Genomic DNA, 20,800 nt, shown 5'->3' with positions numbered 1-20,800 from the left:
CTGCATCTTCAATAGTTAAGGAAACTGTTTTCTTTTATTTGTTCTTAGACATGTGTAGTATATATATAAGCTTGTGGTGGTAGGCTGGATGGTGGTGTTGATGGCCCTAGCTGGAGGTGTGTTGATGGCCCTAGCTGGAGGCGTGTTGATGGCCCTAGCTGGAGGCGTGTTGATGGCCCTAGCTGGAGGCGTGTTGATGGCCCTAGCTGGAGGTGTGTTGATGGCCCTAGCTAGAGGCGTGTTGATGGCCCTGGAGGCGTGTTGATGGCCCTTGCTGGAGGCGTGTTGATGGCCCTAGCTGGAGGCGTGTTGATGGCCCTAGCTGGAGGCGTGTTGATGGCCCTAGCTGGAGGCGTGTTGATGGCCCTAGCTGGAGGTGTGTTGATGGCCCTAGCTGGAGGCGTGTTGATGGCCCTAGCTGGAGGCGTGTTGATGGCCCTAGCTGGAGGCGTGTTGATGGCCCTAGCTGGAGGCGTGTTGATGGCCCTAGCTGGAGGCGTGTTGATGGCCCTAGCTGGAGGCGTGTTGATGGCCCTAGCTGGAGGTGTGTTGATGGCCCTAGCTGGAGGCGTGTTGATGGCCCTAGCTGGAGGTGTGTTGATGGCCCTAGCTGGAGGCGTGTTGATGGCCCTAGCTGGAGGCGTGTTGATGGCCCTAGCTGGAGGCGTGTTGATGGCCCTAGCTGGAGGCGTGTTGATGGCCCTAGCTGGAGGTGTGTTGATGGCCCTAGCTGGAGGCGTGTTGATGGCCCTAGCTAGAGGCGTGTTGATGGCCCTAGCTGGAGGCGTGTTGATGGCCCTAGCTGGAGGCGTGTTGATGGCCCTAGCTGGAGGCGTGTTGATGGCCCTAGCTGGAGGCGTGTTGATGGCCCTAGCTGGAGGTGTGTTGATGGCCATAGCTGGAGGCGTGTTGATAGCCCTAGCTGGAGGTGTGTTGATGGCCCTAGCTGGAGGCGTGTTGATGGCCCTAGCTGGAGGTGTGTTGATGGCCCTAGCTGGAGGCGTGTTGATGGCCCTAGCTGGAGGTGTGTTGATGGCACCCTTTCCAGTTTGTTGATATGCTTCTTAAGATATGGGCACCATACAACTGCTGCATACTCCAACTTTGGTCTAACAAAAATTGTGAACAATTTCAAAATTTCTGTTGAAGAATTCCTGTTTCCTAGTTCTGCATCTGTTTTGGTATAACACCTCCTTTTTTATTAGGCCTCCAATTATGAATTACTTTATAACCAGCTAAGTTGTAGAGTTGGGTATAGTCTTTACTTAGCCAAGTTTCTGTTAAAATGAGGGTCCGTCTAATTACCACAAGCTACCACAAGCTACATAAGCTTCACAAAGCTTCCTGGCAATGCGTTAGTAATGAGTAAATATAATATGTTTAATATGTATAATATGTTCCCCCTTGTACTTGGCTAAATAAAGACTATACCCAACTCTACAACTTAGCTGGTTATAAAGCCATTCATAACTGTAGGCCTAATAAAAAAGGTGGTGGCACAGCTATATATTACCGAGATACATTTATCTGCAACAGTGTTATTAGTGACAGAGATGACTACTGTGAATATACTTTTGCTCAGTTTACAATTAAATCCCTTAAATCCTCTTTGACTATTGGAGCCATCTATAGATTTCCCAATACTACATAGCTTCTTTCTCAGACAACCTAAGGAATCTTATTATAAACAACAATCTCAACAAAAACCACATCATTCTGGGAGGAGATTTTAATATTGACCTGGGTCAACAAAATTGCTCTCAAGTTGACTATTTCCTTAACAGCATGAACTCCTGTATGCTAATCCCCACAATCACCAAACCTACCCGAGTCACTCAAACATCAGCCACTACCTTGGACCACATATGGACAAACATAACAGCTCTCCTTGTATCTGGTATAATCTACGACAGAACAACTGACCACTATCCTACCTTTCTCATAGCGAACATGGACATAACACCACCAAAAAGCAAGAAACTTTCATTTAGGCTACACAGTGAATCAGCTTTAGACAATCTTACAGAGGCACTTTACAATATTAACTGGGATTCTGAATTCAATAATACCCATGATATAAATTCATTAGCTAACCTCTTCCTCTCCAAAACTCTAAGCCTCTACAACCTTCATTGTCCCCTTCTTACCAAGCAAGTAACTGACAAAAGATTAAACAATCCATGGCTCACAGGTGGCATTCTCAACTCAATCAACAAGAAACATGAATATGAAAAGAAAGTTAGGATTGGCCTAGTTTCAAAGGAAGTAGCTAAAAGGTACTCATCAATGCTTACCAGTATCATAAGAAAGGCAAAACTTGCATATTATGTGAATAGATTCAATGAAGCAAAAGGCAACATGAAAAGCACTTGGAAAACTATCTCTAGTATCCTAGGAACTAAACAACACTCACATAACCAAATAAAACTCTACAAGGATGGGGATATACCGTCAACTGATTTAGAAATGGCAAATGAATTTAATAGTTTCTTTTCATCGGTTGGTGCTAATCTTGCCAGTAAAATCCCACAGACTCAGACACATATTAACACATATCTCTCAGGCAGCTATCCAAACTCTCTTCTCCTTTCACCAATCAGCCCGGCAGATGTTGTGTCCATCATACATTCTCTAAAAACCAAGGCAGGGAACACCAGTGAAATTCCGTCCATTGTGTACAAGAGAGCCTCCCATGCCCTTGCCCCACCCATAGCACTACTGTTCAACAAATCTATAGAGTATCACACCTTCCCTGATATCCTCAAAAAAGCAAGAGTAACGCCAGTCCATAAAGGAGGCAATCCGGCGGACGTAAACAATTATAGACCAATATCAAATCTACCCATTCTATCAAAAATATTTGAAAAAATTATTTACAAACAGCTCTATTCCTACCTCGTAAAATTCGACATACTCAGCCCCTGCCAGTTTGGCTTCCGGTCCCAAAAGAGCACCAATGATGCAATCATTAGTCTCCTGGACATTATCTACTCAGCCCTTGACAAAAATGAGTTTCCGATTGGACTCTTCATTGACCTAAGAAAAGCCTTTGATACTCTTAATCACAACTACCTCTTACTTAAACTCCAGCATTATGGAATCCAAGGCCTTGCCCTTGACTACATCCGATCCTATCTTAGTGACAGACACCAATATGTAACCATCAATGATACAACTTCTTCCACTCTACCAATTACCGTTGGAGTGCCACAGGGCAGCATCTTAGGACCTCTTCTATTTCTTATATATATAAACGATCTGCCTAATGTCTCTAATATTCTCAAACCTATATTGTTTGCTGACGATACTACCCTTATCTACTCAAACCTCAACCCACATACACTAAATAATGTTGTGAATAATGAATTAAAAAAAGTCCACTTATGGATGTCAACGAACAAACTAACATTAAACATCGAAAAGACTTACTACATCTTATTTGGAAGCAAATCATCAAATGCAATTCAGCTACAGATAGACAACATTAACATCAGTAATAAAAATGATGGCAAGTTTCTTGGCCTATTCCTAGACAAGAGACTCAACTTCAGCACCCACATTCAACACATAACTAAGAAAGTCTCTAAGACAGTTGGTATACTCTCCAAAATCAGATATTATGTTCCTAACTCTGCTCTCCTCTCACTATATTATGCACTAATCTACCCCTATCTTAATTATGGTATCTGTGCATGGGGGTCTACCACTGCAAACCACCTTAAGCCCATCATCACACAGCAAAAATCTGCTATCAGAATAATAACTAACTCTGCTTTCAGACAACACTCAGCTCCCTTGTTTAAATCCCTAAACTTGCTAAATATTAACTCCCTCCACACACTCTCTTGTGTCAACTACATTTACAAAACCCTGTTCTTAAATGCAAACCATGCTCTGAAACTCTCCCTGGACAGATGTAATAGGACCCATTATCACCACACCAGAAATAAATATCTCTTTGATATCCCCAGGGTCAAACTTAATCTGTGTAAACACTCTATGCAAATTAAGGGACCTAGTCTATGGAACTCACTCCCTAGTGAATTGAAAAACTGTAAAACGTTTGCCTTATTTAAAAGCAAAACCAAAAAGTACCTAACTTCATCTTCTTAGTTTCCTACACTGAGCTTTAAATTTGCTCTGTACCTAGTGTTACCCAATCTCCTAATTTTTATGTAATATCAAACAACCTTATCATTGTGTTCATTGCTGTCTTCTTTTATGTGCTAGCCATATGCTGTATTGTGACTACCAATTTTTTGTTAACTACCATTCAAGCTGTCATTGCAATCAATCTTATATTGTTTCTGCTGTAATTGTGCCTACCAATTTGTTGTCAACTACCATTTTAAGCTGTCATTGCAATTTATTTATTTATTTATTTATTTATTTATTTATGCATATACAAGAATGTACATAAGGAATGTGAGGATACAATTATGGTAATTACAGTCTTGTAAAGCCACTAGCACGCGCAGCGTTTCGGGCAGGTCCTTAATCTAAGAAAATTTTAAGGAGGTAAATACTTGCAAAATTTATAGACAAAAAAATGATAACAGATTACATGGAATGAAAAAAAAAAAAAGATGAGAGAAAATTAAAAAGTGCAGATGTTGGAAGCGCTAGTGCATATAAGCTTAAACTTTCTCACCACATGATATCTAATAATTTAAACTGGTTTTAAGTGTACAATGCAGATGAAACAGGCTTTAACTGGAAATGCCTTCAAAAAAACACTTTGGCCTTCAGGCTTGAGAAGAGTATCCCTGGTTGCAAGGTAAAGAAGGAAAGAATTTCAGCATTATTGTGCTGTAATGCAGATGGCAGTCACCGAACAAAGTACAGTACGAATTGGGAAATGTGCCAACCCGAGAGCATTGAAAATCTGCATGAACAGATTACCTGTCATCTACTACAACACAAAAAATGCCTGGTTCACACAGATTATTTTTGAGGATTGGTTCCAGAATCACTTTTGTAACAAAAAATAAAAAAAGCAGCAGATCAATATGTGTAGAATTCATCCTGCTGAGGTAAAGGCAATGTTGTTGACTGATAATGCCCCAGCTCACCCCATTGCTAAATTAACATCGCCTGATGGCAAAATAACATGTATGGCTTTACCACCAAACACTACATCTGTAATACAGCCCATGGATTAGGGGGGGTTATCTATGCTCTGAAAAGGCTTTATAAAGAGCTATGAATTCAGACATTATGGAGGTTCTGCTCTGTGAGGAAGATGAGATGCACTGGGCAACGCAAGCTGACTGACCAGGAGCGCTCCATCGCCTAGTGCCCATAATTTTCTCAACTTCCCAGCTCCATCACGGCTAAAGTATGTCACATACAATATTTTTTGTTTAGTTTCCCATGATCAGAGACTGTATTTTAACAATATTATAAGTGAAAAAATTTTTTGCCAAGAATTTATTTTATGCATACAGGAGGGGGAAGGGGGTGCCACATTTGGAGCCCGAGCAGCACAGTGGCTAATAAGGATACAAAGGCTAGTGAACACTAGAAAACTTCAAGAAATATTCAATTAAAGACACAATTTACAACTCGGCCAAAGAATGGAGAGAGTTGAAGGTCACCACATTACAGAATGCATGGAATAAAATTCTGAGTCCGGTACCTGGTTAGAATGAAGACGAAGATGACTATGATTTTGGGAGCTTTGATAATGCGATTTTTCAGACATTCAGAGATGAAGGTGAGGAAGATTTGCAACTTTCTGATGTGTATGAGTGGTTAGATAATGATGCTGATGATCCAGGTTATTGTGAATTAGCTGATGATGAGATTATCCAGTCTGTTACTGGTAATAATGATGATGAGGATATGGAAGAGGAAGATGATAGTATGTTACCTATTCTATATGCTGCATCATTGCAAAAGGTTAATGATCTGCTTGATTTGGTTGTTGTAACTGATAATGAAGAGCTGACAGATTATTACCTGCACCTAAAGGACATGAAAGATATTATAATGAAGCTCACAACAAAGAAACAAACTAAGATTCAAAAGTTTTTGGTACGGTTTCACAGTAGGCCTACAGGACCAGCACCCAGCACTAGCAAGGACTCACCTTCCGAGGATGTCCAGGCAACTGGACCAGCACCCAGCACTAGCAAGGACTCACCTTCCAAGGATGCCCAGGCAACTGGACCAGCACCCAGCACTACATAAGAACATAAGAACAAAGGTAACTGCAGAAGGCCTATTGGCCCATACGAGGCAGCTCCTATTCTATAACCACCCAATCCCACTCATATACTTGTCCAACCCGTGCTTGAAACAATCGAGGGACCCCACCTCCACAATGTTACGCGGCAATTGGTTCCACAAATCAACAACCCTGTTACTGAACCAGTATTTACCCAAGTCTTTCCTAAATCTAAACTTATCCAATTTATACCCATTGTTTCGTGTTCTGTCCTGTGTTGATACTTTTAATACCCTATTAATATCCCCCCGGTTATGTCCATTCATCCACTTGTAAACCTCTATCATGTCACCCCTAACTCTTCGCCTTTCCAGTGAATGCAACTTAAGCTTTGTTAATCTTTCTTCATATGAAAGATTTCTAATTTGGGGAATTAACTTAGTCATCCTACGCTGGACACGTTCAAGTGAATTTATATCCATTCTATAATATGGCGACCAAAACTGAACTGCATAATCTAAATGGGGCCTAACTAGAGCAAGATATAGCTTGAGAACCACACCAGGTGTCTTGTTACTAACGCTGCGATTAATAAATCCAAGTGTCCGATTTGCCTTATTACGAACATTTATGCATTGATCCTTTTGTTTTAAATTCTTACTAATCATAACTCCCAGATCCCTTTCGCAATCCGACTTCGCAATCACAACACCATCTAGCTCGTACACTAGCAAGGACTCACCTTCCGAGGATGCCCAGGCAACTGGACCAGCACCCAGCACTAGCAAGGACTCACCTTCCGAGGATGCTCAGGCAACTGGACCAGCACCCAGCACTAGCAAGGACTCACCTTCCGAGGATGCTCAGGTAACTGGACCAGCACCCAGCACTAGCAAGGACTCACCTTCCGAGGATGCCCAGGCAACTGGACCAGCACCCAGCACTAGCCATAACTTACCTGGGAGTACCAATTGAGCTGTACAGCACAGTTCTAATGACATTAAATATACAAAGTGTAGTTTATATGATATAAGTGTACTGCAGTAGTGTGATTCTAGTGGTCTGTACTTCATGTACAGACTGTAGAGTATAATGTACATTTGTTAGAAAAGTTACTGTTCTTTAAACAATTTATATTCATATGTGTGGCACTCTCAGGATATTAAGGCTAACAAAGTTTGCACTACAAAACTCAACTGGTAGAGTAAGTACAGTACTGTAACGTGCAATATCAATTTATTTCATTGCAATACAAATTCTTTATTATTTAAATTTTTCATAAGGCAAATGTGAACTGGCATATGCATTAATGTGATTGTATTTTTTTTTTGGGGGGGGGAAGAGGGAGTTGCTGGGGCCGAACGGATGGAATGAATTCCACACTGGAATGAATCGGCTATGCTCCATATAGTTCATTCAAGCGAGTACACACATTTAATTTCTACATTTACTATCTACATTTAATGTCATTTAATTTCATGCATTTCTTTGATAAAGTGTTTACTCGTGTCCTTTATGATCTTGGTTATTTGAAACTGTTGGCCAAATTAAACTTAAATTATAGTATGTTACTCTATGTTCTGATATGTTCAAAGAAAATGTTATGAGGAATAGTTCACTTGCTTTTCTAAATTACACCTTGTATTTCCATTCTATAATTAATGTAAATAAACTACTGTACTGTTGCTAGAACTACTGACTCCATAATGTAATAGTCTATGCTTGTCATCCTTAAGTATCACCTTCTTTGTATTCATTTTTTATTTTCCTTGAACATTCTCATTTTGTTAGCTTACTTCTCTAACAGTATTAAGTGTTTTATCCCGTCACAACTTTAATTAAAAAATTTCTATATTATTATTAATTTTACCCAAAACGCTTTGCGTAATAGTGGCTTTATTAGTATGTGTAACTTCTGTCCCTTCAATTGAACAATATTCTTATGTTCTTTGTACACACAATCTTTTGAATAAATAATATTATTATTAATATTATTATTATTATTTACACAGAAAATCACACTAAAGTGATATACAGTACATAAATGAGAAAATTCCCTCGGGCTGTGAGATGATGCAAACCTGCAATGTTTGCATCACCTCACAGCCTCAGTGGATTGTTCATTGATGTATATCACAGTGTGATTTTCTGTGTATCTGAAGTTGAGCATACAATGTTGAACTACAGTACTTTATCCTTCACCTGAGTGCTTGGGGGTCTTACATAAAACTTGGACTGGCTTCAGGACTGTGATATCAGGATATCACAGACTTGAGGTTATCTTGAGATGATTTCGGGGCTTTTTTTAGTGTCCCCGCGGCCAGGTCCTCGACCAGGCCTCCACCCCCAGGAAGCAGCCCGTGACAGCTGACTAACACCCAGGTACCTATTTTTACTGCTAGGTAACAGGGGCGTAGGGTGAAAGAAACTGCCCATTGTTTCTCGCCGGCGCCTGGGATCGATCCCAGGACCACAGGATCACAAGTCCCGCGTGCTGTCCGCTTGGCCGTTCCTGTGATATCAGTAGAAATCCGATTGTAAGAAAGTCAGTGGTGGTACAGTAGTAGAGTATGCAGCTGGCAATACCTTGGTCATGGGTTTGCAACACTACACAGTCCCAGTGAAATTTCTTATTATTATTATTATTATTATTATTATAAAAGTTATCATTATTTGATAGGCCAATGTCCACACCCCAACAATGCCAAGCATATAATTTACCCCAACAATTCTACTGGCCAACGTCCACACCTCCAACAATTCCATAGTCCTATTTCCATACCCCAACATTTTTGTTGAAGAAAAAAAAAACATGCTGTTTGTTGACCAACTTGTATATTGGCTATTTTCTACCATGTTCCCCCCCCTTTTTTCATCTTTTATTTTTTTTATTTTTTTCTTTCAATCCAATTATACTTTAAGCTTAATTACTATTAAGTTTTAGTCTAAGTGGGTTTTTTTCCCCACCTCACCTTGCCCAAAACGCTATGCGTACTAGTGGCTTTAGGTATTGTATGTACTACCTCTATCTTTAAATCAAACAGAATGTTTGTACTGTAACTCTGCAACTATGTATGTACTTTTCCTAAATAAATTTTTATTATTTTTATTATTAACAATTGTATGTTAGGGGTGTAAGACAATATTGGAGCAGACAATGGTGGAGCAGAAAGCTCAGTACTCACTTCCCCCCTTCAGAGCAGGAGAGATTGCTGAAATAGAGGGAATACAGAGAACATATACGGCACGCATCGTTGAGATAAAACACCTAAATTATTGGGATCGTCTCAAAGCTCTCCGAATGTACTCTCTAGAAAGGAGACGAGAGAGATACCAAATAATATACACATGGAAAATACTGGAGGGCCAGGTCCCAAATCTACACAGTAAAATAACAACGTACTGGAGTGAATGATATGGAAGAAAATGCAGGATTGAACCTGTGAGGAGCAAAGGTGCCATAGGCACAATCAGAGAACATAAGAGCAAAGGCAACTGCAGACGGCCTATTGGCCCATACGAGGCAGCTCCTATCTATAACCACCCAATCCCACTCATTTACATGTCCAACCCGCGCTTGAAACAATCGAGGGACCCCACCTCCACCACGTTACGCAGTAATTGGTTTCACAAATCAACAATCAACAACCCTGTTACCGAACCAGTATTTACCCAAGTCTTTCCTAAATCTAAATTTATCCAATTTATACCCATTGTTTCGTGTTCTGTCTTGTGCTGATACTTTTAATACCCTATTAATATCCCCTTTGTTGTGTCCATTCATCCACTTGTAAACCTCTATCATGTCACCCCTAACTCTTCGCTGTATAAACATCAGAGGTCCACGGTTGTTCAACGTTCTCCCAGTGACTATAAGAAATATTGCCGGAACAACCGTGGACATCTTCAAGAGAAAACTGGACTGTTTTCTAAGAGAAGTTCCGGATCAGCCAGGCTGTGGTGGGTATGTGGCCCTGCGGGCCGCTCCAAGCAACAGCCTGGTGGACCAAACTCTCACAAGTCGAGCCTAGCCTCGGGCCGGGCTTGGGAAGTAGAAGAACTCCCAGAACCCTATCAAGCAGGTAATGCACTCAAGTACTTACGGAGGATGATGAGAGTGCGAGAAACAAGGTGGTCAGGTGGAGCCAGTGACTCCTTCCTTCAACAGTTTTGTCTCTCCCTCGTGGTATATCCTCAATGTCTTCAGTGGTGTGGCCTCACCACACACTTACACTGCCATAAGTGTCCTGAGAGTACTGTGGGAGGGACAATTTGGCGGGTATTGTGGACACAGGTCTTTAAGACAGGCGAACTTCAAGAGTCGTGGAGACGTCTATAGCAACCTTTGTTGTGATGACGTCACTCGCTCGCTCGCTTACCCGCCACGTCGCTCTTCCCATTTTCTTTGATTACTGATCTTTGCCGACCTTTAATTAACCTGAGAGCCACTAATATTGGTGGCCTCAACGAGGACAGGAAGTTGGCGGCTTGTCAAAGGTCCTACCCATTTGCCTGGACGATCTTTTCTATCTGTATGTTAAAACCCAGTAGAATTTTGGCGTTGACCTTACCTACTCTTTGGCGGGTAGGCTGTTCCACGGGTTTACCACCATACGGGTGAAAAAGCCTCTCCTGTTTTCTGTCCTACATTGTGGCTTGTTGAGCTTGAACCCGTCGCTCCTCGTTCATGTTACATCTGACCTTGTGAAGAAAGTGTCTTTCTCTTTGGACATCGTCCAAATTGTTGAGTATTTTAAGTGTTTCGATGAGCTCCGCCCTGTCATGCCTGGTTTGCAGTGTTGTTTGGCCAGTGGCCCTCAACCCTTCCTGATACGAGAGATGACTAAGCTCTGGTATGATTTTTGTTGCCCGGTGTTGCATCTTCTCTAGAGCAGCTATGTCTTTCTGAAGATAAGGTCTCAATGCCTGTATGCAATAATCCAGGTGGGGGCGCACCAGAGACTTATACAATTGAAGGACTACTTTAGTTTCCTTGAAGGTAAAGGCACCCTTGATTATTCCCAAGGTTTGGTTCACTTTTTTAACTGCCGCTCCCACTTGTGCAACTTTTAGTGAATGATGGATTCTGATTCCAATGTCGCATTCTTCATCTATCTGTTGTAAGGTAGTGTGGGCAATTTGGTAGTTGTGACGTGGAATGTTATGCCCTACTGGCAAGGTCTTGCATTTATCGACATTAAAGAGCATTTGCCAGTCATCTGACCATTGGTGGAGTTCATGTAGATCTCTTTGTAAGGTCTCAATATCACTTTCACTTCCTTCTTTATCATAGATCTTAGTGTCATTTGCAAATGTGTCATCTGCCCAACATTCCATCTCCCAGGATGAACAGGACCAGCAAAAGCTGCTTGACTATGTTATTGTGTCGTCCCAAAATATTCCTGTGGAACGTGAAGGTGAAAAGTGTATTGAAATAGTTCATGCTCTCATAAAAGACGAATTGCGTGTCACTCTAAATAAAACCGACATTATTGCTGCCTACAGAGCAGGCAAAAAGAATCCATCAGGTCTAAACCAGCGGAAAATTCGCCTCAAGCTAGCTTCCCAGTCCATAAAATCGCATCTTGTCCGGACAGCTGCATCCCAACGAAAGGGAATCTATATCAACGAGTGCTTGACTCAAATCAAATCAAATCAAATGTTTATTTAGGTAAGGTACATACATACAAGAGATTTTACAAAGAGTGATGGATTTATAGATAGGGCTAGTACATACAATGCCTAAAGCCACTATTACGCAAAGCGTTTCGGACAAGAAAAACTTAAATGACTAAAGCTTAATACTAATTGAGCATAAAGAATAAAATGACAACATGGAATGAAAACATAGCTTAAAAAATCAGCACAAAAACAATTCTGTCGACAAACAGCGCTCTTTAAAAAAACAGACATTGGTTGACAATAGAGGGGTAAGGTAGGTTACAGGGAATTTATTAGGTATAGCTAGAAAAAACTAGAAAAAACTAGAAAAAACTAGAAAAAAGACTAGAAAAAGACAGCAACTCCTCCACCGCCTGCGTCAAATCCGTCATCAAAACCCAGATGCGATTCATCAGTGCATCGTTAGAGATGGCTTGATTAAAGTGAGAAAGACCTCAGGAGGTAAAATGTTTACAATTGCTAATGAGAATAACCTCAACACTTTCCTCAACCAATGTGGTTTGTCTCACCTTATTATCACTCTCATTGAGTCAACATAATTAACCCCCTTGTCACCTAGTGCGGGCTACGTATCCTAAGTCTCTTTGTTACACTTTTTTATAGTAAATTTTAATTTAATGTATATTAGTCATTTATTGGACTTAATTAATTGAGTGCATTAATATATCTTTAGTTCTTATTAATTATAGGATCAAAACTAAACTATTTATAGTTAATAATCATTAGATTAAACTTGCCTATGTTTATTATTCAACTTTTTTCTTTGCTTTCATTTATTACCTCTGTTGCCTAGCCTCGCCATACTCCCTTACTCCATTGTACCCCTGGCTTTGGCTGTGTCTCAAAATGCAAATTATTACTTACAGTGTACCTGAGAGTACTTGTAAGCAATCTACTTCATTTTCTTTTTGTTCATTTTGTGTTTGTCTTGTATAGGTCTTGTTTATATTTTAATTCCCCCCCCCCTTTTATATCAAAATTTTGTTTTGTAATTGCCATTCTTGCCTTGTTTTCCTGCAACCAGCCTTCTTATGCAAACAAGTATAGACCCAGAACTAAACCTCTTATCCACTATCTTTGACAATCATCACTTTAATGATCAAATTTGCAAATATTTTACAGCACATGATGTAAACAATGTATTAACACATAATCACAATATCTCTGTAATTAACTTGAATGTAAGATCACTTAGCAAACACTTCGATGATGTTAGTGCCTTGATTGAAACTATTGACAACAAATTCTCTTTTATTATACTTACTGAAACGTGGTTAAAAGAGGATACTACTCAACTCTTTAATATGCCTAACTACTCAGCAATTCACAACTGTCGACCAATTCAGAGAGGTGGTGGTACTGCTCTTTACTACCACCAAGAACTAACATGCTTAAAAGTAATTAGAACTAGAGACTACTGTGGGGAGTATATCTCTGCTAGTTTCAGAGTCAAGGGTGCTGAGTCTGTCTTGTCTGTGGGAGCAGTCTATAGAATTCCTAACACTGATGTGTCCGAATTCAACTCTAACCTTAGAAATCTAATACTAGATAACAGACTGAACAAAAACCATCTAATTATCGCAGGGGACTTTAATATTGACCTCTACGAGCCTGAGCATCCTACTGCTGCCAGCTTCCTCAACTGTATGAATTCCTGCTTCCTCATACCCTTAATCACTAGACCTACTAGAACCTAGCAGTGCAATCTTTTCTTCAAAAAACTCTCAACCTTTATAACACCCACTGTCCTATGCTAACGAAACAAGTCACAACTAAAAGGCTAAATAATCCTTGGCTTACAAAGGGGATACTTAAATCCATTAATAAAAAACATGACCTTGAGAAGTATAGGTTAGGAATCGTTTCCAAAGAATTTTCGAAGAATTACTCATCATTGCTATCTAAAATAATTAGGAGAGCCAAAATTAAATACTACGAAGATAAATTTACCCACACAAAGGGAAACATTAAGAAAACATGGAGCACAATTTCACAAATATTGGGATCAAAGAAGATTTTAAATAACAAACCAATATTCCTGTCAAATAATGATGGTCTGCTTTCAGCCTCTGACACTGCTCTTGAGTTCAATAGGTTCTTCTCTTCCATTGGGTCATCCCTTGCAAATGATATTCCATCTTCCATATACAAATATTTATTCAGGTAGAGTACATACATGCAAGGTGAGATACAAAAATTTATAGATTTATAGATATAGCTAGTACATACAATGCCTAAAGCCACTATTACACAAAGCGTTTCGGGGCAGGAAAAACACTAAGACTAAAACTTAATACTAATTTAGATTAAAGTATAAATTGTGTTGAGAAAAAATAAGAAAAAATGAAAAAAAGGAGGGGGGGGAAACTTGGAAGAAAAAAAAGCAAAAATACAATTTGGTCAACAAACAGCATTGTTTCAATTAGTAGACATGGGTTGACATTTTGGGGGTGAGGTAGGTTACATGGAGTTAATAAGGTAGTACTTTGTTTTTATCTTAAACTGGTTGGGAGAGGTACAGTCTTTAAGTCCAGTCGAGTTAAGTCCAAATTAGTACAGTCCAGTACTAATATTCAGGACAATCTTACAGGTAACTATCCACAGTCTCTGTACCTAATGCCTACTAATTCCACTGATGTTACTGACATAATCCTTAACCTTAAAACCCAGTCTGGTGCCCTTGAGGAGATACCGACCCCTATTTACAAAAAAGCCTCCAGAACTTTAGCTCCTGCTATTGCATTGCTCTTCAACAAGTCACTTGAACTCCAAACCTTTCCAGAAATTCTAAAAAAAGCAAGAGTAACCCTTGTCCACAAATGTGGTGATCCCACTGATGTTAACAACTTCAGACCTATATCAATTCTGCCAAACTTGTCCAAAATATTAGAAAAACTTATCTACAAGCACCTTTACTCTTATCTAGCCAAACACAGTATACTTAGCTCTTGCCAGTATGGCTTCAGACCCCTAAAAAGCACTAATGATGCGCTTATTAGTATGATTAACTTGATACATGCAGCTCTTTATAAAAATGAGTTCGCTGTTGGGTTATTTGTGGACCTGCGTAAGGCTTTAGATACTGTCAACCACCAAAACCTTCTTCTTATATTACAACATTATGGAGTCAGAGGACACTCCCTGCAATACATTAAGTCTTACCTTACTGACAGGCTCCAATATGTTTCTGTGAATAATTCAATTTCTCCCACACTACCCATCAACATTGGTGTTCACTAGGGCAGCATACTTGGCCCTCTCCTCTTTCTCATCTACATTAATGATCTTCCAAATGCCTCCCAACATCTCAAACCAATTGTATTTGCTGACGACACGACCTTCATTTACTCCAGTCCTGACCCCCTTGCTCTAAATGTCACAGTGAATACTGAACTAAATAAAGTCCATCACTGGCTAACTGCCAACAAACTCACCCTCAATATTGACAAAACTTTCTATATTTTGTTTGGCAATAAATCCTCAAATCAAATAAATCTCAGGATTAACAATACCCAAATTTGTAACAAAGTAGATGGCAAATTCCTTGGCGTTCTCATTGTCCGCAAGCTGAATTTCCAGGGACACATTCTAAATATATCCCAAAAAAGTTTCAAAAATTGTTGGCATTCTTTCTAAGATCAGATATTATGTACCTCGCCCTGCCCTTGTGACACTCTATCACTCATCTATCCTTATCTCAGCTATGGTATTTGTGCTTAGGGTTCTACTACCCAAAATCATTTACGTCCTCTAATTACTCAACACAAAGCTGCTATTAGTACAATATCTAACTCTGGCCCCAGACATCACTCGGTACCCCTACTCAAATCTCTGAATATGTTAGATATTAAGTCACTGCACATTCTCTCATGTGTATTTTATATATATAAAATGCTGAACTGTAATGTCAATCCTGACCTCAAAAGCTTCCTAGAAGGTTATAACAGATCCCATGAGCACCACACCAAAAACAAATACTTATTTGATATTCCAAGAGTGCGACTAGTCAAACTATAAATGCTTTACAAATCAAGGGACCTCGAATGTGGAATGACCTTCCCAACTATGTTAAAGACTGCACCTCACCCAACCAGTTTAAGATAAAAACTAAGTACCACCTAATTAACTCCCTGTAACCTACCTCACCCCTAAATGTCAACCCATGTCTACGATTTTAAACAATGCTGTTTGTTGACCAAATTGTACTTTTGTTTTTGTTTTTCTGCCATGTTTCCCCCCCCTCCTTTTTTTCATTTTTTTCTTATTTTTTCTCAACACATTTTATACTTTAATCTCAATTAGTATTAAGTTTTAGTCTTTAGTGTTTTTCCTGGCCAAAACGCTTTGCGTAATAGTGGCTTTAGGCATTTTATGTACTAGCTCTATCTATAAATCTATCAACTTTTGTATCTCACCTTGTATGTATGTACTCTACCTGAATAAATATTTGTATTTGTATTTTTGTAATTGTCAAAATGATGTACCTTGCATACATCAGATCTTTAGTGGATTATGCTGCACTTCTGCTTGTTTTGATGCCTGAAAGAAAGCTTGAGGGGCTTGAAAAACTGCAGAACGAAGCCTTGAAGATTATCCTTGGGTGCCCTCGTACCACAAAGATACTTAACATGAGAAAGGAACTTAATATTCTGAGCGATGTTGATTGTGTTACTGAAATTAACTGTCAAATTGGCATAAGAATGCTTAGACTAACTCATCCTAACCCTTGCACAGAAGCCCTCCAGCATTTCTTTATTGAAGGTCAACATTGTTCCAAATGGATGACTAAAACTGGAACCCAACTCAGAATGTATCAGGCTTATGATTTGTACCAAGAGAGACAACTACGGCACTTTCCTGCATATTGATTGATGCTCTGTCCACAGACCATTCTCTCTCTTAAATCATATACACTGATGGTTCCCTACACCGCCCCACGGGTGCAGCTGGAAGTGCAGTTGTCCTGACAATGGGCGATGGCTTATATTTTGAGTGGGGAGTCCGTATAAACAACTGGGCCTCTACCCTTCAGACCGAACTATTTGCCTTGATCCTTGCACTGAAATGTGTACAAGTCTCCAAACTTGATACATTAATTGTAAGTGACTCTTCATCATCCTTAATTGCTCTCAACTCTTTAAAACATAACTGTAACATTCTCGTGTCCGATGCTAGACACAAATACAACAAAATTATTAATGATGGCAACAGAGTCTATTGCATGTGGTCTCCATCTCATGTTGGCCTCCGAATGCATGATAGAGCTGATAAGTTAGCCAAAGAATCTGCCTTTAAAGGAGCCGTTGAGTGTAACCTTGGATTGTCAATGAGCAATCTGAGAGCAGCAGTACACCGAGAACTTCAACAAGATCTTGTAGGTCTGAGGCAAAGTAAAATCGACACCATGCAGTAATTCCATCTATCATCGTACTATCATGCAAGAGGAGCCACACATCTATGGTTCATCCAATAAAATCAGCAGACTTCTAGATGTTACTACTGCTCGGCTTAGACTCGGTTACAAGTATCTCTGGGAATTCTCATTATCTGCTGATGTAGACCTGACCAAATGTAAACTGTGTCAACAAAATTATTCGCACACCCTCCGTCACTATGTGATGGAGTGCGAAAAGATACATGAATTCAGAGACAATTCTATAACCAATGTTCCAGCGATGTGTAAATATTTCATTCAAAATGATCTGCTACCAGAAATTTTAGCCAAATATCCCCAGTTTGCTAACTGTAGGTAGTAACTGATTGTAAGCTATCCACCGCTGCCCACTGGATGGGGGGCGGTGTGCAGGACAAACATATAAATTGTGACACTAGCTCTCCACATATGTCAGTTGCTTAATTTAGAAACTGTACTTATGGTCGATCTCGAACCCATTGTTGATGTGACGACTTATACTGAATTTTATAACTTGCTCATCAAGATTGTAACTTGCTTAGCTAAATGAATTGTGGGGTTCAGTCCCTGAGCCCATTATGTGCCTCTGTAACCCTTTCCACTACCGCCCACAAGATGGGTATGGGGTGCATAATAAATGAACTAAAGTAACTAACTTCCGGCCTAAACATAACACTGGGAATGTTGTAACATCTCTGACTGCCCTGTTATCAATGATTTCAGACCAAATGGTACGAGGTATTTTGAGCTCTGTAACTACTTTTATTATTATTATTATTATTTATATATGGAGGAGTTCATACATGGTTGTAAAGCCACTAGCACACATAGCGTTTCGGGCAGGTCCTTAGTCCTATGTTCCCTGGAATACCAACCAGGTACCCATTTTACTGTAGGGGTAAACAAAGGCTATAGTTAAGGATTGGCGGCGTCCAGTAAATCCTCCCCGGCCAGGATACGAACTCAGGACAAAGCGCAAGCTAAACTCCAGGCGAGTGTTAACCACTACACCACCGGGACTACTTCATACACTTACGTGTATTGGAAGATATTCTTGTGCTAGTGTACTGGTGGATCAGCCTGGCATTCCATATTCTCTCCTGATTCCGTGTATGACTGGCCTTCCTGTGAGGCGGGGAGGTTAGATGAACTTGTGGCTAGTTTTTGATCTACACTTTGTAATCCATCATATAGAATAGCGAAGCAGCATATTGCTGTGTAGACCTAAGCTTATTAATACAAGATTTTCTGAATATTAATTTCAGTGGGAGACACAGTTCATCTGCCAGTTCTTTTATAACGTGATTTAATTTCGTTTATACCTGGGGACTTTTGAGTCGTTGACCCAATGTACCTTCTTGTATATATAAAATAAATAAATTAATAAATAAATTTACGATGCTTACTGTCTGAGACATTTATTTTTGCTATATTTCGTATATGACAAGTGAAATTCAGTTCCTTGTCAATGTGAAGACCAAAAATAATTTTCCAACTACTCTGCTTTCAATTTGGGTATTGTTAATTGTTAGTGTAATATGATCCATAGCAAGTCATTGAGTGCTCCTCGTACAACAGGTGTCAAGGTTACTAACCAGCAGAGTCACCCCATAAATGTATCTCGTTTTCTGTCAAACAAAAATCACAGATAATGTTAAAATTTGTCAATAACATAAACTGTGTAACTTCAGAGATATCTAAGTCAACATGTGGATTTATACAATACAATACAATACAATACAATTTTATTTAGGTAAGGTACATACATACAATAAATATTTACAAGGATTGTTTGACTTATAGGTAGAGCTAGTACATACAATGCCTAAAGCCACTATTACGCAAAGCGTTTCAGGCATGATAAACTTAAATGACAAGCTTAATACTAATTGAGCATAATGAGTAGAATGAAAACAAGAAATGAAAACATAGATGAAAAAGCAGCACAAATACAATTATGTCGACAAACAGCGCTCTTTAAAGAAAAAAACAGACATTGGATGACAATAGAAGGGTAAGGTAGGTTACAGGGAATTTATTAGGTATAGCTTCGCTTTTAACTTAAACTGGTTGAGAGAGGTACAGTCTTTAACATGGTTGGGAAGGTCATTCCACGTTCTGGGCCCCTTGATTTGTAGAGCATTTCTAGTTTGATTAAGTCGTACTCTAGGAATATCAAAACTGTATTTATTTCTGGTGTGATGCTCATGGGTTCTGATACAACCTTCTATGAAGCTTTTGAGATCAGGATTGGCATTATAGTTTAGCGTTTTATATATGTATAATACACATGAGAGAATGTGCAGTGACTTAATGTCTAACATATTCAGAGATTTAAGTAGGGGTACCGAGTGGTGTCTGGGGCCAGAATTGGATATTGTCCTAATAGCAGCTTTGTGTTGAGTAATTAGAGGACGTAAGTGATTTTGGGTAGTAGAGCCCCAAGCACAAATACCATAGTTGAGATATGGATAGATAAGGGAGTAATAGAGAGTCACCAGGACAGGGCGTGGTACATAATATCTGATCTTAGAAAGAATGCCCACAGTTTTTGAAACTTTTTTTGATATGTTTAGAATGTGTCCCTGGAATTTATTTATTCCGTGATAGCGCGACAATTATAGACTAAGTAACATAAATAATTTAAATACTTTTAAATACTTATTACTAAATACTTATAATTCCGTGATAGCGCGACATTTATAGACTAAGTAACATAAATAATTTAAATACTTTTAAATACTTATTACTAAATACTTATAATACTTTAAATACTTTAAATACTTATTATTAAAGTATTTAAATACATTTAAATACTTTTTTTGATATGTTTAGAATGTGTCCCTGGAATTTATTTATTCCGTGATAGCGCGACAATTATAGACTAAGTAACATAAATAATTTAAAATACAAGCCTAAGGGACATGTGGGAGCACTGGATAAAACTGGGTTAAAATGTTTATCATAAAATGTATAAAATTATCGATTATATCATTGACAGTATTTATTTATTTATTATTTATTTATTTATTTATTTATTTTTTATTTATTTATTTATTTATATATAAGAAAGTACATTGGGGATTAACAGAGAACATAGAAATTGAGTTGATTTTACATTCTTGTAAAGCCACTAGCACGCTTAGCGTCTCCTCCATAGAATAAGAACCATATATGGCTTCATGCATGGAAGGAGTGTGCATCATTGCATCACCACCATTCTTAACACTTTTAACTCTGTATTAGACTCATGTCAGGACCTAGGTTTAGTCATCTCAGCAGAGAAAAAAAAGATACACAATCGGCGCCCACCCAGGCAGGGAGGAGCTACGTTCGCAAGATGCAACTGTCTGATGGCTCCCAGCTTGACTATGTTAACAGGTTCAAATACCTTGGCCTTGAGGTGCCACTGTATGGTCCTGTTATATTCAGACTCTGTCGTCAGTATAAAGAGAGGCTCCGAGCTCTCAAGGCTGTTGCAGGTTATCACTCAGGCTATGGTACCAATGTTAGAACTGTTAAAATGATGTACCTTG

At 39.2% G+C, this 20,800-nt stretch overlaps 2 long non-coding RNA genes across 2 annotated transcripts in view; one reads left to right on the top strand and one right to left on the bottom strand.

Annotated features, from left to right (window-relative positions):
* Positions 1-10,636, bottom strand: part of LOC138371385 (uncharacterized) — a 33,560-nt gene extending 22,924 nt beyond the window's left edge. Inside the window, exon 1 of the long non-coding RNA XR_011230430.1 lies at positions 10,273-10,636. This is a non-coding gene — a long non-coding RNA (uncharacterized lncRNA). The remainder of the gene's footprint in view (positions 1-10,272) is intronic.
* Positions 1-20,800, top strand: part of LOC138371269 (uncharacterized) — a 474,806-nt gene that overhangs the window by 60,418 nt on the left and 393,588 nt on the right. The gene's annotated exons all lie outside the window — the stretch shown is intronic.

The sequence above is a fragment of the Procambarus clarkii genome, chromosome 35, assembly GCF_040958095.1.
Source record: "Procambarus clarkii isolate CNS0578487 chromosome 35, FALCON_Pclarkii_2.0, whole genome shotgun sequence".
NCBI lineage: Eukaryota > Metazoa > Arthropoda > Malacostraca > Decapoda > Cambaridae > Procambarus > Procambarus clarkii.
This window is presented reverse-complemented; position numbering and strand designations above follow the sequence as displayed.